The sequence below is a fragment of the Myxine glutinosa genome, chromosome 6 (assembly GCF_964187855.1).
Source record: "Myxine glutinosa chromosome 6, kmMyxGlut1.1, whole genome shotgun sequence".
NCBI lineage: Eukaryota > Metazoa > Chordata > Myxini > Myxiniformes > Myxinidae > Myxine > Myxine glutinosa.
The window spans coordinates 17,835,583-17,854,415 of NC_136266.1; the positions used below are offsets into that span (position 1 = coordinate 17,835,583).

Sequence of the window (18,833 nt, forward strand, 5' to 3'; positions counted from 1 at the left end):
TACGATGCGGGATCCTCCAAGGAGATAGCCTTTCCCGTCTCCTGGTTTGCTTGGCCCTGGATCCACTAAGTAACCTCATTAATGAGCAAGGACACAGATACACCTCTACATCTAATAAAAGAACACCCAAAGAAACAGGAAAGGTGACACATCTACTGTTTATGGATAATTTAAACCTCTTTGCACCACGACCAAAAAAATAAAAATCGCCAGAACAACTGAAATTAGTGAACCAGTTCTCCAACGACATCCAAATGGAATTTCGCCGAGATAATTGTGCCATGTGCATATTCGTACAAGGTAGACAAACAAAAACGGATAACATAAAAATCGACCTAGATACAACAATACAGGAGCAAGACAACAAAGCATCTTACAAATACCTTGGAGTAGAAGAGGGCTACCAAATTTGTCATAAAAAATGCGTAAAACAATGACCATACAATACCTACATAGAACGAGGCTGATCCTGAAAACACATCTCGCCCAAGAAACAAAATCAAAGCCATAAACCAACTAAATGGTATTCATAGAACACTTACCCTGCGCAGTCAACTTATTGCGAGCCAACTCTTCTGTATTTGTCCTCTAAACACCAACCATGTGAGCGATGACATCATAAGTTTATATTCTCTAATGTAATGGTTGCATAGATCATGCTCAATAGATTTCAAACTGATCAGACTAAGTGTTGTCCCTATCAAATAATGACGTCATAATTATGGCACCAATGACGTCATCGTCAACAACACCTATTCCCCATATGGAGTTCTTTACAATGAGCCAGGTCTCAATTTTTTCCATGGAGTGGTTTCAGAGATCTAGAGGTGTATGTATCTGGTCTCGTCCGTCCGTGCGTCCGCAGCCATATCTCGGAGATGTATGGACCGATTTTGGTCAAACTCGGCAAAACGACGATACATGAGAGTATACATAAGAAGAAGATTTTGTTTTGTAATCCGATCAAAGATGGCTGACTGGCGGCCATTTTAGTTGTAAAAAAAACCCCCCGATGTTGAACACGTCCTCAACCATATCTCGGAGATGTATGGACCAATTTTGGTCAAACTCGGCAAAACGACGATACATGAGAGTATACATAAGAAGAGGATTTTGTTTTGTAATCCGATCAATGATGTCTAACTGGCGGCCATTTTAGTTGTAAAAAAAAAACCCGATGTTGAACACGTCCTCAACCATTTCTCGGACATTCATTTACCGATGTAGTTCAAACTTGGCACACAGACACACAGACAATGAATGATGGTTTACGTATGCACGTCATTTTCTTTCGAGATCAGATCCAAGGTGGCCGACTGGTGGCCATTTTGTTACTTAAAAGTGTCCCCAACCATTTCTTGAACCTGCATCGTCCGATTTTGTTCAAACTTGGCACGAGCACAGTACATGAGCAACACAGGATGGAGATTTTCAGGGAAAAAATAAATCATGTTACATTGCATTCTTCTTTTCAGTGTGACCATCACAATGTGCTTCAAATATTCATGCAAGAGTGAACACTTCAACTCCATGCTGAGTAAGTTTTTGATTACTTCTTCCACCGGACCTGCACGTTTCCTCAATACTACCAGTAACATTACAAAGAGGATTGGAATCGAATTACTTATTGGACTATTTGAGACTGTAAGGGACAATATCAGTTGGATGTCTTTTTTTTTCCATTCAGAGCTGAACTTGAACTTAGCAGCAACTGTACAATCACCTACCTGGATACATCCAAAGTACCTAACCTTCCAGGGGCCTGACGGTGCTCCGCTTGCTGTCTTTAATGATTCGGTGAAGCTACCAAGGAAAGAGGAAGAGGAATGTGTAACAACCATCGCACAAATTACTGTGAGTGGTTCCTTGATGGGAATGAGAGTACATTGAGGGGTTATGGTAGATGATTAATGTCTTGTCATTAGAGGGAAGCAGCCAGTGCTGCCTTTTTAAAAAGAGGCTTTGCTCGCTATGATGACCTCTGCCACCTAAGGTGGGCAGAGGTTATGGTTTCACCTATACCTGTTTGTTTGTTTGTTTGTCTGTGAACAGGACATCTCAAAAAAGTTGTTCTACAGATTCAGATGAAATTTGGTGGAGGTTGGGTATGTGACAAGAAGGAATCGATTAGATTTTGGTGAAGATCCGAATCTGGATCCAGATACGAGAGTTTTTTTAAAGTCTTTTAGTGATTCTTCACCAGTGAGTGATAGGACCAAAAAACGACATATGTAGCATGATATTTGAAAAGGTTGTGGACGGGTTTTTTTTTTTTTTTTTTTTTTTTTTTTTTTGTATACAAGATCGAGGCTCGTGAAAGAGCGAACATTAATCACACAGAAAGACAAACCGACACATAAAACATATAACATCGGGAGCGGTAGACAAGATGGGGAGAGAGGGGGAAGGACACAAACACAACATTTGAGAGCAGGGACCGAGAGACATGGAGACATCGAGAGATCTGAGAGAGGGCGAGGGCTTTGGGGGGGGGCCATGGGAAGGGGGCGGTGGGAGAGGTATAAAACATATGGACACTGCCAGGACTTCCAGGAAAGAAGTTGGAATTTCAAACAAGGTGGATCTGGGGTGAATTAGCGGGGGTAGAAAAGATCAAGGTTTTGGATGGGGGAAGATAAGAGATGGTGGTGAACAGCTGTTTTAAAGACCTGGAGGGAGGAGTGGGATTGAAGGGAGTGAGGGAGTTTGTTCCAGAGGCGGGAGAAAAGAGGAATGAAAGAGTGAAGGTGAGCAGAGAGCCGAGATTTCGGCAGTTTAACCATCAGAGGGTTGCTGGCAGATCTTGTGCGACCTGTAGGAATATTTGGGGGACAGAGCACAGAGAGAGCTGGGGGTGCAAGGCCGGAGAGGAGTCGGTAGAAGACAGAAAGACCACCTACCTGCCTGCGGTGAGTGAGTGAAAGGCCCTCAGAGATAGCTTCATCGCGGGAGATTCCAATAATTCTGAAAGCTTTGGTTTCAACAGCGTGAAGCCGAGCTAGGTGTGAGGCAGGAGCACCGGCCCATAGGGGAGAACAGTATTCCATTGAGCTGCGGATGAAAGCCTTGTATGTGGTGAGGAGCTCAGGTGTGCCGAGGAAGGACTTCGCACGACGGAGGATGCCCAGTCGGCGACTGGCTTTGGAGGCCAGCTTGGAAATGTGGTTTTCCCAAGAAAGATCATGGCAGATAGTGAGACCCAAAATCTTGAGCGACAGAACTTCTTGGAGAGGATTGTTGAGAAAGTAGATGGGAGGGTTGTCCAGTCGATCTTTTCGGAGAGACATAGTAAGAGTGTGAGATTTGTCAGGATTGAAAGACATGTTCCACTTGTTTGACCAGTCTGTGATTTTGTCCAGGTCTTCAGAGAGTGAGGAGGCAGCAGACTGCCGATCTGAGGGAAGAGGAATGGAGCGGCAGAGAGTGGAGTCATCAGCAAAGAGATAGAGAGGATTTTCGAGAGAGTCAGAGAGATCATTGATGAAGACCAGAAAAAGCACGGGGCCCAGAACACTGCCTTGGGGAACTCCAGCCTGAACAGGAAGAGGAGATGAGAGAAACCCATTCAGGGCCACACGTTGACGACGACTAGAGAGGAAGTCCGCCAGCCATGCGTGGAGATTTCCATGGATACCAAAGGAGGAGAGTTTGGTGAGCAGAGCGGGGTGCCAGACCGTGTCGAAGGCACGTGATATGTCGAGGGAGACAGCTCTAATTTCCTGTTTGGCATTGAGGACCTCCATCCATTGTTGAGACAGCAGAAGCAGCATGTCCAGAGTAGAGTGACTTGGTCTGAAACCAAATTGATGATCAGAGATCAAGCCATTGGAGAAGAGGAAAGATTTCATATCCGAAGCAATGATGGATTCCATGACTTTGCTGATAATTGGGAGAAGGCTGATTGGTCTGTAGTTGCTAGGATCTGTTTTTGCACCTTTTTTGTGCAAAGCGGTGATGTTGGCTGATTTCCAAGCAGATGGCAGTTGACCTTGAGCAAAAGAGAGGGTGAAGAGAACAGAGAGAGGGTGAGATAGAGCGGCAGAGCAGGATTTTAGGACCCGTGGGCTGATGCCGTCGGGTCCAGTTGCAGAATCAGAGTCGAGGGTTGACAGAAACTTTTCCACCTTGTCAGGAGGAAAGGACACGGAGTCCAGGAGCAGCAGGGTACGACTGGGTATGGTGGGTACAGAGAGGGATGGGTTTGGGACACAAGATTTAGAGGCAAACACAGAGTTGAGGCATTCAGCTTTTTCACGTGCGGAGTCAGCTGTGTAGCCGTTTGAGGTAAGGGAGGGGATGGAGGGGGAACAAACACCAGAAACGGATTTGACCAGACGCCACCAGGATTTGGAAGAGGGAGACAGATAAGAGAGTTCGGTCTTGAGAACGGAGAGATATTGTTTCCTGGCTCTCCTGAGGGTGGACACACACTTGTTTCGGGCTTTGTGAAAGGAAATGAGATTTCCTTCCGTTGGATTTGCTTTCCAGGAGACGAAGGCAAGTTGTTTCTGGGCAACAGCCTCACCACAAGATTCCGTGTACCATGGACGGGAGGAAGGGTATGACAACTGAAGACGAGATGGGATAAATCTGTGCATGAGAGAGAGCAATTTACTTTGGAAGAATTCCCAGGATGGGTTGATGTCAGAGGTGGTAGAGATGGGAGACCAGTCCAGATGATTGATGGCTGCTTGAAGACCGTGCCAGTTGGCCTGAGTGAAATGCCAGACTCGTCGACGCTGAGCAGGCTCCCTGAGGATGGTCAGAGAGATGTCCACTTTAACAAGGACATGATCAGATGATCCGATCGGAGCAGAAGAAGAGCAGCAGACATTTTCAGGGAAGTTAGTCATAACCAAGTCCAGAAGAGAAGATGTTCCGTTGACTGAGATCCGGGTCGGGAAATTGACAGATTGTGTCAGTCCCAGTGAGTCGCAGAAGTCCTTTGCTGAAGAGCCATGGCTGGTGAGAGAGGTACCCACACCCAGCCAACTGGCATGGTGACAATTGAAATCACCACATATGAGGAAGAGAGAGTTGGGATGAGTAGATAGAAGTTGGTCCATATCATCAGACAGCGAGATGTAGATGGAGTCATCACTGTTTGGTGGACGGTACAACACACATATGAACAAGAGGTGGGAGCGAAGGGGAAGCCGTAGCCAGAGGTATTCCTGGGGGTGAGGTGGAGAGAGTGCAGTGCAGGGCGAGTGAGGAAGAGAGTTTTTGATAAAGATAGCAACCCCGCCTCCAGGACGAGGCTCAGGTCTATCATACCGGAGGAGGGAGTAGCCCGGGAGAGATACTATGGAATCAGAGACATCATAAAGGAGGAAAGTTTCTGTTAAGCAGATCACGTCTGGTTTGACAGAAGCAACCTGTATGGAGAGATCAGTTAAGTTTGAACGAAGGCCCCGGATGTTTGAGGTCCATACCGTTAATGAAGAGGAAGGGGGAGCATCAGATACAGAACAGGGGAGAGGAGGGGTAGGGTAAGATGTGGAAGAGGTGGAAGAGATAGGGAGAGCTGTTGAAGCTGATTAGATTTTGGTTCAGGTCTGAATCCAGATCCGGCCTATCAGTCAGATACAAAACGTGAACTGTTTAGCCTGGCAGAGGTATGCACCCTTCCCTTCCGAGTGTTGTGTTCCAGGCAGCTCACCTGGAACGTAGTTCCAGTGAGCTTATGAGATGGCGCGTCGCGCGTCCATCAGTCCATAAACACTTGCAACTTTTTTCTCTGAAACTGCTGATGGGATTATGACCAAACTTGGGTAAAATAATATTTGAGATGTGGCAACTCAAGTTTGTTCACGACATTTAAAAAAAATCTGGCCCTAAAGGGTTTTACGGGGGAGGGGGGGGGGTTGCACCCCCAAATAGGTATTTGGTTACTTCTCAGATACTACACACACAATTCCGATGAAACTTGACCACAACCTTCATTACCCTTGATGTACCAAAGTTTGTTCACGGCATTAAAAAATCGGGGTCTATGAAGGTCTATGGATGGGAGAGGACGGGGTGGGGGACAGGTGGGGTTGCCCCCCAAAATAGGTATTTTTTTGTTTGTCTTATGATTACGTTAGTGTGATTCTACATGCTACCCTGCCTATAGCAACCATTGAAATTGGTTTAAAATACCATGATACTGTTTAAAATACCTTCATTCAGTTTAGTATACTGCTTTATTCTACCAGGTGAGCGCCCAGGGCTGTTGCCCCTATTTATTTTATTTTACGTGCAATCAAATGCCCACATCACTCTTGAACCACCTTCGTGCAATGTTCTTTTGTTCTCCGTGCTTTAACCAACTTCAAATGAATTACTCTGTCTATCCCTTGAACATTAACTGACATTTTATTGGCTTTACCAGGGAAAAGTTGATAATCTTCTGAAGCCCCTGATCTTTCATGGTATTTATGGGATTCATGAGGATGAAATCTCAACACCTGAACATGGTGCCGTTCCCACTTTGATTGCCCCACATCCCATATTGGAAGATGCATCGAACAATCACTTTTCATTGCAGGTAATGTGCTGAACATGATATGTACCGGTTGAACAAATTACTGTGCAGGATAACTGGATAATCGATATAGAAAAGGAGCCAAATTTCTCCGGCCATAACGCTTTATTCCAAAGTTTCTGCTGTCGTACGAAAATAGAAATGGTGCTGTTGGAAAGCTAATAATCCATTTATTTGGAGCAAAAATTTGTTCCTTTAATCACAAACTTGCCTGCTTTAAAAGCCCAGTGTTTCAGGATTGAGGAAGAAGAAGCGGGACCTCGAGCTTTAACGTAGCGGTTCCAACGGTAACATATCTTATTCTACGACAGCAGAGACCCTTTATAAGGACACGGGAGGAGCACACAAAACAAAATATAATTATACTTCTTGAAACAATATAAAAATCTATAAACGTACACATTTCTTATTCTACGACAGCATATACCCTTTATAAGGACACGGGAGGAGCACACAAAACAAAATATAATAATACTTCTTGAAACAATATAAAAATCTATAAACGTACACATTTCTTATTCTACGACAGCAGAGACCCTTTATAAGGACACGGGAGGAGCACACAAAACAAAATATAATAATACTTCTTGAAACAATATAAAAATGTATAAACGTACACATTTCTTATTCTACGACAGCAGAGACCCTTTATAAGGACACGGGAGGAGCACACAAAATAAAATACAATAATACTTCTTGAAACGATATAAAAATGTATAAACGAACACGGAAGTAGCACACAAACACCAACAACCACAGCCACCACAACAACAATTATGTGTTATTAAATTCCTATTTCACACGTTTCATTCACTCTGCATTCTATTGACACGCACAGATCGACATGCAATATGTTTGTCTAGTACAACAACAACAACAACAACATGCATTTTAAGGCCATTTTCCCTGCTAGAGCGGGGGTTAGCCTTGCGGTCCCCATGACAATCTTCTCCATTTTGCCCTATTTTCTGCATCTCTCCTTGTTAACCCCCTTGCCCGCATTTCTTCTTCCACCATCTTTAGCCAAGTCTTTCTCGGTCTTCCCCGTCCTCTACTTCCTTCTACATTTATTTCCATCACTCTTCTCAACCAGTCACTTTCATCCTTCCTCAACTCATGACCAAACCATCTCAACCTGTTCCTCTTCACAGCATCAATCACAGGCAATATTCCCATCATCTTTCGCAATTAATCATTTGTCTTCCTCTCTCTCAACGATACTCCGCACATCCATCGAACCATTCGCATTTCCACCCTTTCCAGCCTTCGTTGCTGCTCTACGTTCATTACCCATGTCTCGCTCCCATAAATCATAACACTTCTCACACATGCAGCATACACCTTTCCCTTCAGCTTCAGTGACACTCTCCTCCTCATCAGCACGCCACTCAGTTCCCGAAACTTCTTCCATGCACATCTCACTTGAGCAACCGTTGCCGAGTCTGATCCACCTTCTCCATTCAGCATGTCTCCGAGGTAGCAAAATGTTTTCACACCTTCCAGCTTCACGCAGTCTCCAAGATCCAACTCAACATTTCCTCCATCTGCAGCTCCCTCTGTGCACACCTTACATTTGAATGTAGCTGCCACACTGGTTAATGACCCTCTCAGACCACTACATTTTTGACGACCCCACTCAGCGCACATTGTACATTGAATGGAGTTCACTCCGACACCCTTCCTGCACACAGCACACGGCCACTTCCCAGTTCTTTCCACCTCACCACATGCTTTACCACATTCCATCACCTTCGTCTTTCCGATATTCACCTTCAGACCTTTTGTCTCCATACATTCCTTCCACTTGTTCATCTTTTCCTTCAGTCCATCCATACTTTCCGCAATCAACACCAGATCATCTGCATACAACAACTCCCACGGTAAACCCTCCTTTACGTTCTGAGCCAGCACCTCCATCACAGCTACAAATAGTAGTGGACTTAGTACCGACCCCTGATGCACTCCCACCTTCACCTCAAACTCACCACTGTTCCCGTCTTTCGTCCTTACAGCTGTGCGCGCTCTTTTGTACATTGCCATCACTACTCTGATCAACCATTCCTCCACTCCTAACTTCCTCAATGCCCATGTCAATACTTTGCGTGGAACCCTATCGAATGCTTTCTCCAGATCAACAAACCCAAAAAACAACTTCTTCCTCTTCTCCATGTACTTCTCCTGCAACTGCCTCACAATGAAAAGCGCATCTGTCGTCCCTCTTCCTGGCATAAATCCAAACTGCATTTCGTCGAGCTTCACTTTCTTCCTTATTCTCCTCTCCAACACCCTTTCCAATACCTTCATTCCATGCTCCAATAACTTTATCGCTCGGTACGAGCCACACTCCCGAGGTTCACCTTTCCCCTTGTACAGAGGGACGAGGGTACTCAGTTCCCAAGCCACTGGAATGCGGCCTTCTTTCACCACCAGATTGCAGATCTCTGTCATTCTCTTCACACCCCAACTTCCCACTGCCTTCAACATATCTCCCACAACTCCCGTCGGCCCTCCCGCTTTTCCACTCTTCATTGCTTTTATCGCTTCCTCAACTTCCTTCTCAGTTATCTTCTCTGCCGGTCCTAAAACTGGGTTACTATCTTCGTCTAGTACAATATGCTGTATTTTGATTAAACATAAACATGTCTAGTATCATTAATTTGGGCAGTTGTGTGAATCGCTCATCATCGGAGCGTGTTGCTTTTCAGTGAATTTATCTTTGAATAATTTTTCCCCTGGAATTCGCCAGTTTTGTTAGCCTTCTCCGGAAGTTGGGTTGTTTAAAGGATCTTATAACTTTCGCCACAACATCTGAGGGGCAAAATCGTTCTGCTGATGAGTCTTGCCAAGATAAATTATCCATTAAGTATAGCCCGTTGTTAAGACATACCAGATAACAATGATAACCTAGCTGTAAGAGGCTAGCTTTTTAATCATCTGGGGAATTTCACCGAGCTCTACCATTTTATAGGTACAATGGGATGAACACTGATCCCAATGAATGCTAGTGTCAGTTACCACTGTGGTGAACACAGTGCAGCTTGTGTTTCAATTATGAGACCTTTATCGTCCTGGTGTTGGCTTAGCGGTTAGGGTGCTGGCTTGGGATCCTAGGATCCTGGGTTCGAATCCTGGTCGATCGCTGAATTAACACCAGGGGGGTTGACTCAGCCTGTTCATCCTTCCGAGGTCAGCAAATTGAGTACCAGTTCACTGGTAATTCCCTGTGACCCTCAAGGAGGTTACCCCCTCCTTGAGGGTCATTATTGACTCAGCTAGACTTTAACCAACAATCTGAAGATGGGATGGTCGTTTTCCAAAGGCTTAGTACTGCTGCCTTCAGCTAGGGTGTACTATATTAACAACTGTGATGTTAATCTAGTGTCGTAACCACTCGACTACTACTAACAGGTTACCTTTATAGGAATCAATTACAGGAATTATACAAATGGCTGTATAGTCCATACCCCAGAAGTTTTCTAGCTTTGCGTGCCCACCTCATGGATTGCCAGGATTATTTCCCAACTTCTGATATGTTCCATACTCTCCTTAAGTCTTTAAACGTAATAAGTTGCGACAAGTTGTTGAGATTATGACTTACTTTTAATCCTGATTCTTGTTCAAATGTTGGTCATGCTGTTTCAGGTTGGTTTCCTTATCCTGGGCTGTAAGGACAATAGAACTTACCAGAGCAAACTGAAGTTGAATAGCACCTTCTACCTGGGGAATGAAAACTCAGGCTTTCTGCAGCTGTCTCGGTAGGAAACTTTCTTGACTTCCAGTTTACTCATTCCTACATCACCACCAGTGCTTACCTTTTTCGCTACACCAACACCGAGGTTGATGAAATGGGAAGTGATATAATCTCCCATTGAAGGCTCATCATTCATGGGGTCCTTTAATGAATTTCGTCAATGTAGTAGAGGTTATTGACTGGTAAAGGTCCTAATTGGCAAAGTGATCAATCTGAACAACCAACTCCAATAGCAAGTTAACTCAAAGGTGAGCACACACTATGGTTGTTATGAGAAAAGCCCAAATCAAGAGTGATTTTCTGCTCTTGATAATCTCGAATCATTGTCTTGATAGGGCTGGGAGCACAGGAATCCTGGTCCCAACCAGGTAGATGCCACTGACATTGAGCTCTGTAGTCCATAGAGCTGGCAGTGTATCCCATCGAATGTAATCAAGTACTTCCTGCTTCTTCGCAGATTGCATGAAAAGGTGGACTTGTGAAATATAACAACCTTTCTAAGGGTTAGGAAGTCAAATATTTGCGGCAGTTTGGTTCGAGCATAATGCAGATACTGTGGCGGACACATTGTCAATGGGCAATAATTCCGCGCACCAGTGGGTGGCGCGAGCATCCGGGCGTGGAAGCGCAGCTCGGGCCACGCCCGGAGCGAAGGCGTCACGAGGCGCAGGGTGGAACTGAGGACATGCCCCGCCTTTCGGCCGACTGGCCACGCCTGGGGGCAAGGCGTGGCCTCAGGACATATATGCGGGCTCGATAGTCGAGCCCGCCCAGTGCTTACGTGCGAGCTGTTAATAAAGCATTTCAGTTTGTACAACGCGTGGTGGCCTACCTTCTTGGCAAACGTATCGTGTGTGCACAGCACCACACTGGTGACCCCGACTGGTTCAGCCGTAGCTGACCCCCGAATGCGCCATGGCTACTGTAGGGGAAGTAGTGGGGGAGACTCAAGACTCCAATGACCGGACACAGGTTTTACAAAAGGTCTGGTTTATTAACTGGTTATTCACTTCATTCCATTACCAAATAATACCGTTTAATTCAATGGACCAGGTTAACTCTATTCGCATGGTCCTTCTCGTTCGGCCGATGTTCCTCCGCCACTCCCGTCGGGCAGAGGGTCTGATGATGAGTGCTCGTCCGTTCCGTCGGTCAGAGCTTCTGGTGACAAGTCTCCTTGACTCAACGTTTGCTCTGGTTTATATGGACAAACTGGAGTTAATCCCCTGTCCGCTGAATGTTAATCCTTTCTCCGCTAATGCCCCGAGGTCATGCATGCACCGAGTCCTGGCATCAGCTCGCTCCCCTCCTGCTGCGAGTTCCGTTTACCAAACGATAGGGGGGTGCTCCAGCCAGGGGCTGTGACCAGGTGGACAAGAGATTACCATGTGCGTGCACATTCTTGGCATCCATTTACGAAATCGTTACCAGTCTTTAATCAATAAGTTACACTGAGTTACACTTCCACAATTCCCTCATCTTTTTGTTTTTGTTTATATTAACCATTAATCTAAACATCAATATAAGTAAACAGTCAATCACTACAAGTAAACATCATTACAAGTATAAGTAAATAATCAATCACTGCAAGTAAACATCATTACGAGTATAAGTAAATAATCATAACTTTGGTAATCAAATTCCCTTAGGCATACACCGTCATCCTGCAAGAATCACAAAACATTTCGTTGGTCATTGACTCCTTCCATATTGTTCAATCTATTGCATTTGCATCACAAATATATTTTCAAAACAACACTTCACCATCACCAAGATACAACAATTTCACTTCATTTTCAAGTTTTGTAAAGCATCTGCACCATCTGGCAAAAAAAGTTTGCCTCCACACAAATGTTGACTTTGTTTGAAAGGAAGGGCTGATCACTTGTGTTTGAATCCAGGTATGAAACATTTTCTCCTAATGTCTTCATAGCTCCTGCACTACTTCGTGTAGGATTTCGCTGTTGTGGTAACATTGCGGAGTCATAGACTGACCCTGCTCTCCTTGTAGCATTCTTGCCACTTTTTTTGCTGTGAACCATAATGATTCCTTGAACAAGGCCTTCGCCCAGTTGTAGTCGACTTGCCTCCTCCCTCATTATGAGTGGGCAGCAAGTATTGGTGTGACGTTGATTGGCCAGCAAGATGTGGAACAGGGATGCCGGATGCATCCACAATGATGTTGGGACCATGGTGTTCAGGTCATTCATGGTCCATACCAGGAGTGGCCCGCAAAATCGTGCACAGCTGTTGTGAAAAGGCACAGCCATTGGTTTGCAGCTCCATGCTGGCTCCCCGGAAGTTGGTGAAGTAATAACATATGTCCCCGCATTTCACAGAGGTTGCAGGTAAAATGTCGTTGTCCTGCAACTTCTGATGTGATGAATGTTCGAAGCCTTCGAACAAGAGTAAGTGATCGCCTTTCTTTCATATGTTGCAGTGTGATCCAGGCAAATGGTCACATAAATTTCCTTGGTGAAGGTAAGCATTCATCTCCAAGTTACACGGGAGAATGTCTTCATCATTCTTTGAGAAAGAGGGTGTATGCCACGTTTAACTTCATTTTTTTTAGCCACAAATTTTCTTTTTCGAACTTCTTCCCAATTCCGTTAGCACTCCCTTCAAAATGTGATCTCGTCTTATCCTTATGCTCAGTCACATCTGAATCTGCTTTCCGCACACACTGAATCAGATAGGGTACATCTTACCATGAAATCAGCATAATCATGTATATCTTCCGACAGTTTCACATTCAACAATTTGTTGTTTTTCCTTAACACAAAAAGTTATATTCATTTATATGCGTCACACAAATAATATTCAATCAGGTATGTATTTTATTACTAAACTAAGAATAGCATCCACAATTGCTTTCAGGTTAATATAGTTCAAAAATTAACTCATGCAGGTATTTTAGCACTACTCTAAGAAAATAAATTGTATATGATTACAATCACAAACGGGAATACCTAATTCCCAACAACAATTTTCCCAAACCAACAAATTAAGCCTAATGTATTATTACCATAATTCCTCTCCACTTTTTCTTTTTCCCCTTTTTTTCCTAACAGTGTGTCACTCGTGGTGATATGAGTTCACTGATATTGTGATTGACACAACTCATAACATTGTCGTTATGCCATTATCTTAATTCTACTGTTTATGTCGCCATAAAAGTCTTCCTTTTCTGGTTCCACATTTCTTTCCTCATTTGTCACTTCATGCGTTATCATCGTGTTGTTGGTTACCTTATTCAAACACACCGTCACTGAGGCTTTCAAGCAAGCCACCACTAAAACAATTGCCAATATAACTACTAAACCAACAAACAAGTCTGCTACTCCTTGTATATATTCATACCTATGACATAGTTATATGTCGATGACATTCAACATTATATACCAAACTAACAAGCTTCCTAAAAGGTAAATAAAGAAAATCCCTTAATATGTAACATAAATCAGATTATTTGTCTTACCCTGATCCCCCTATCTCCCGGGGTTGAACTCAATCCCCTGATCATGAGTGTAGTTGTGATACATTTTTTTTCACTCATGTTGTATTAATATCAGCAGGTAATTGTATGTCATGTAGGCAAATAAATGTCACTATCCCAAGTAGGAATATCACATGTTGAAAATGTAATGTTTATCAATGCAAGGGGTGTTAAAATGTAATTCAAATGACTGTAAATCACGACTATCATTTATCTGCCACTGAATGTTCTGCTGGGCTGCTAGGTGCAGCCTTATTTTCTGTGGGATCGTCCACCTTAGCCCCATGTGCTTGTTTGCAATGAGGGGCATGAATCCAACTTTCTATTTTGGGTCCATATTTTTTTCTATTCTTATCAACCTCCTATGGTTTATCAATTTGTTCCAAAACACTGCAACCAAAGGTTTTAACCAAAGCTCTACCACACTATTTCCAATTTGAACTCAAAATGCTAATTAAACAACAATTCAAAGAATTAACTTCAATGGGTCAACAAACTCATTTTATAAACAGATCTAATTTTCCCATCCAATAATTTTCCTTGCCAAATGTCATATTGCAACACTTTAATAAACCTTCGAAAAATGTCTCCCAAATCAATAAATTCCCTTTTTCTTCCCAAATACTCATCTGTAAATTACATATTCAATTACAGTTTCTCCCAATTTGTTCGGTCTAAATGGCCACCGAAGTGGCTGCCAACATGCAGTACCGTTTTTATCTACCAAGCAAGTATTCGTCCACATAAGGCCTCTACCAAAATGTTGTTTGTAAAACAACAAATCTGGGATTTCTGATTACATGGATGCACACTCTCAGGACATTTCAGGCTGCTTGTTAACAATCCACTACGATAAATTAATTCCTTTACCCACAATCAAATAATTAGTACAAATTGAGGATATTCTCCCTATCACATTCATTTATAGATTCATTATGTTGGATCTAAATTTTCTCCCACTGCTGCAAGGAAGAACAATAGCTCTTATAAGTCTTTGTAATATCTCACTTCATTTACCGCAGCATCAAAGAATTTATTTACTCTCCATTCCCATCTGTTAACCAGTGACTTTGTTTGAACTCCAAAACTTAATTTGATGAATCCCATGTGTACAGCTACCACTTATTGAAACCCCTACTTTTGTAGAAAATATCCAAGTAAGTGTTTTTTACACCCCCTTAACTGTTGCTCATCCATTTCTATGCACCCAGTGAGTACTACTGACACCAGTATGCCAATATAGGTGTGCGAGATTAACAAATATGTTGCAGGTACACGTGACATCGCGTTCTGAGTATAAATAACGTAACAGCGCGTTCATGGCTGCCCCTTGGTTTAAGATTCACAATGCATTCCGTTTTAAAACTCACAATAGTTCCAACCAGCAAGATATTCTTTACTATTTTCCCATATCATCTATGCCTAATACACAACCATACATGCAGCACAATTTATATGCTGATAAAATTCAAGTTTATATATATATATATAAATCCATGAGCAGAGTATTCTGGGAAGTCAGTGTAAGACCTCTCCCAAATTTGGATAATTTTGTACTCCCTCATTTCTTTTTATGAAGCTCATATCCATAAATAGATGTTATTCTCATATAAATTCTATCAAAAATGGAATCCCAAAATTACTCACAATTTTACTATTAATTAATGGCTGCTCATAACCCAGCACATCAAATCTTTATATTCCATCTCCCTTGACAAAAGAGATAATGTTCATAATCAAATTATATTTCTATTTTATTTTACGGATTCTCTGGATATTCAATCCCATCCACATAAAACTATCCATTTCCAGACAGGCACACTGTCGGTGTCAACAATCTTGTAAGATTGATATACAAAACAACAAAAAACAAAAACACTAACATTGACACACATAAACACACACACACATGCATTATGCGTATTTGTTTGCGTTGGAACCATTATTTACAGATCAAGATGGGTGTCAATTTTATTTCAATTTCATAAAATTTGTCCTTCAATTTTATAAATGCTAATACACAAATAGACCAAAAAGTTTATTCTTAGAAAACCCCTATAATGTCACATTGAAATTACCCTTTCAGTTCCCACCATAATTTATCCAAATTTGACTACACACCCATTTGCATGTCAGTCGACCACTGACCTATCAATCATGCGGAACACTAGTCCGAAATTCCCACCTGATCATCATGTGACTCTTGTCACTTGGTTTCAAAATTTTTTTTTGTGCCCAACATAAAAGATCCAATTTCGGCATTTGATCAATTAATTACTAATTTGCTTACAAGCAAAAGAAAAAATGAATAATTCTTGCTCCGAAAACCTTTTCAGACCCAAGAATCATCGACAGTTATTCATGTTTGTCCAGTATTCTAATTTGTTGAGGCCAATCATCATTTGGGATTTGCAGCAATGAAGGCCTAATCATTGTCTGAGGTACCGGTAAGCACTGGTACCCTTGATCTTGGTTTGCCCCATGAACTTGTCTTCCTGTTGACATACGGACATCTTCTTCTCCAATGTCCCATCTTTCCACACTTGAAACACCGGTTTCTGTCGTTGTCTGATCTGTGCACCTGTGCACTTGTATTGCTGGGCTGCATCTCTACATCCCTGAGTTGCCACTGCAATCTCTCGTTATCTCCTGAAACACGAAAAAATTCTCTGTACCGTCCTTTTTGGGGAGACAACTGGAAATCAGATGGGACAACTGTCACTTTCATTCCTAATTTCGAGGGCAGTTGTGCATTTGTCTCCTCCACTGTATCCTGTATCCTTTTTATTTTAAGTTCTAGATCCGTTATCCGTTCTTGCTGTTCCCGTTGTCTGGATTCACCATCCCAAAGATGGAATGCAAGCCAGTCTACCGTTAGATTCTGTCTCTTCCTGGCTTTCAATCTTTGTTCCAATCTTTCCAATCGACTTCGCTCAAATGTACCATCTCTTGGAAACTCCTCATCATGTCCCTTTGTCCACAAATACCAATTCTCGACCTGCCTTATAGCTTCGGCACCATAACGGTCGTACATATGATGTGTACAAGTACCTTTTTGTGGAATCTCTGGTTGTCCTTGTGTGTTCTTGCAGGCTCCATTTCCCATTCTGCCTTTTATCAAAGTAGCGTTGGATGTGTTGTAGTTTGTTCCTCTAAAGCTTCACTCGTACCTCCAGGAAGGATCTCTCCACCTGTTCAAACGGTGATTTCCAGAGAATCTCCCTCAGCTGTGGCTTTTGCACAATCCAATCTCACAGATCAGTATTTGCAGATGAGCCGGAGGGTCAGTATGAAATGGGTGAATCCTCAGGTGTCCGCTCTGTTGACGGGGAAATCACACAATGGTAACCGCACATATATATCTGTATATAAACTCACCACCTTGCTCAATTTTCCAAGGTTGTCTTCACATTGATAATATCTCACAAAGATATCAAAGCTTCTTTCTTGAGACTGTATTTTCATCAATCAAACAATCAATATATTCAATTCAATTTATTCAGTTCAATTTATTCAGTTAAATTTATTCAATTAAATTCAATCAATTAGATTCAATCAATCAACAATTCAATCAATTATTCAATTTCAATTAATTCATCAATATTCATCAATAAATCAAATTAATCATTTTGGATGACTCCTTGCATAAGCCCTTTCCCCAATGATGTCAGGACAGGTCCATCCATTGACTGAGATCGAATCTCATCGGTCGTCACCTCTGGTTCGTACCTCATGTCAATTGATGAATCACCGTCCTGTCCTAGGGTCATATCTGACATATTTCCCCATTTTGCCTGGTCTCCACAAATTTTCTTTGCAACCACTAAAGGCAACTCATCCTTCATTCGTGAGACAGCCAAAATGGATGGCAGATATTAAAGTTCATTGGGAAAAATATCTCATCTTTTTTTTTTAATAGTACCCAAATCTCTTGGCAATATAAATTTCGTAAAACTCCTGAAATAAGACTGTAAAATTCCTTCAATCATGCTAAATTTTGAAACTCCATCGCTTGTAACACCCAATTTATCCCATAGGGCTTGAAAGTTCTTTCCCAAGTTCATGCAATCATTCTGCATTTGAACCCTATGATATCATTCATAATAATCATCATGATTTTATAGTCATGGTCATATCATAATCATCTATTTAAAACGAACATTTCCTTTATCACCACAGCTATGTGGTATAATCAACAATAGAATAAAACTGTACATAGCAACAGGCTACCTCATGGCCACTTAGTATACCTATTGACAATAAGTCATAACAATATCGAATAATCATTGAACAATTCAAAAATCGCTTCCACTGCTCCAGCCGCAGCATTCGTCATTTTGTCTGCTCGTCCGCATGACCAAAACGAAATAAAGGGAGCTCAACCATTACACAGCGCTTTTAATGGCGCATGCCATAGGACCTCAACGCAATTTCGACTCAGCCAGAAAACGAGCAAATTTTGCAGGATGTTAACTGGAATTAGTCGTGAAAATATATCCAAAATGCACAAAAAATACACACCCACAAAAATAAACAACAAACCCAAACAAACCCAAGGTCGACCCTCTTACATAGTAAATTACATCATTTCAGCATCGTATTGATTGCTGAAATATTCCAGGGTTTATACACACCTTAAAAGAGGTATGCGTGGTGTTGCCCCCTCCCACGTTTATTCCAGGGTTTATACACACCTTAAAAGAGGTATGCGTGGTGTTGCCCCCTCCCACTTTTAATTCCTCATTAAATTCCTCATTAAATTCCTCATTAAATTACTTATTAAATTACTTATTAAATTACTCATTAAATTACTCATTAAATTACTTATTAAATTACTCATTAAATTACTCATTAAATTACTCATTAAATTACTCATTAAATTACTCATTAAATTACTTATTAAATTACTCATTAAATTACTTATTAAATTACTTATTAAATTACTCATTAAATTACTTATTAAATTACTCATTAAATTACTTATTAAATTACTCATTAAGTTACTCATTAAATTACTCATTAACTTAACTTACATAGTTTCAGCATTGTATTGATTG

General features: G+C 42.0%; 1 long non-coding RNA gene across 1 annotated transcript; it reads left to right on the forward strand.

The window, feature by feature from the left end:
* The first annotated feature begins 1,700 nt into the window (after positions 1 to 1,700).
* LOC144892491 (uncharacterized) lies at positions 1,701 to 10,209 on the forward strand. The gene is made up of 3 exons (XR_013623698.1): positions 1,701 to 1,854; positions 6,377 to 6,532; positions 10,172 to 10,209. It is a non-coding gene; the product is annotated as an uncharacterized LOC144892491 (long non-coding RNA).
* The last annotated feature ends 8,624 nt before the right edge of the window (positions 10,210 to 18,833 follow it).